This window comes from Rattus rattus, chromosome 10, assembly GCF_011064425.1.
Source record: "Rattus rattus isolate New Zealand chromosome 10, Rrattus_CSIRO_v1, whole genome shotgun sequence".
NCBI lineage: Eukaryota > Metazoa > Chordata > Mammalia > Rodentia > Muridae > Rattus > Rattus rattus.
Window position 1 is genome coordinate 89,826,969 of NC_046163.1, and position 856 is coordinate 89,827,824.

Genomic DNA, 856 nt, shown 5'->3' on the forward strand with positions numbered 1-856 from the left:
TCACATTAGAAGGTGTGGCCTTGTTGGAGGAAGTGTGTCACTGTGGGGTGGGCTTGGAGACCCTCCTAGCTGCCTGTGGATGCTCAGTCTGTTCCTGGCTTCCTTTGGGTGAAGATGTAGAACTCAGCTCCTTCTGCACCGTGCCTGCCTGGATGCTACGATGCTGCCATGCTCCCACCTTGATGATAATGGACTGACCCTCTGAGCCTGTAAGTCAGCTACAATTAAATGTTGTCCTTTATAAAACTTACATTGGTCATGGTATCTGTTCACAGCAATAAAAAAACAAAAAACCAAAAAACCCTAACTAGGACAGTTAGAAAGAGCAATTTGCAAATTCATTTAGATAACAAAAAACCCAGGATAGTCAAAATTATCCTCAAAAATAAAAGATCTTCTAGGGGAATCACCATCCCTAACCTCCAGCTGTATTACAGAGCAATAGTGATAAAGACTATATGGTATTGGTACAGAGGCAGGCAGATAGATCAATGGAATAGAATTGAAGACCTAGAAATGAACCCTCTTGATCTTTGACAAAGGAGCTAAAACAATCCAGTGGAAAAAAGACAGCATTTTCAACAAATGGTGCTGGTTCAACTGGAGGTCAGCAAATAGATCCATTCTAATCTCCTTATACAAAGCTCAAGTCCAAGTTAATCACGGACCTTTACATAAAACCAGATACACAGAAACTAATAAAAGAGAAATCGGGCAAGAGCCTCGAACGCATGGGCACCAGGGAAATTTCCTAAACAGATCACCAATGACTTATGCTCTAAGATCAAGAATTGACAAATGGGACTTCATAAAACTGTAAAGCTTCTTTAAGACAAAGGACACGAACCCGTGGGAG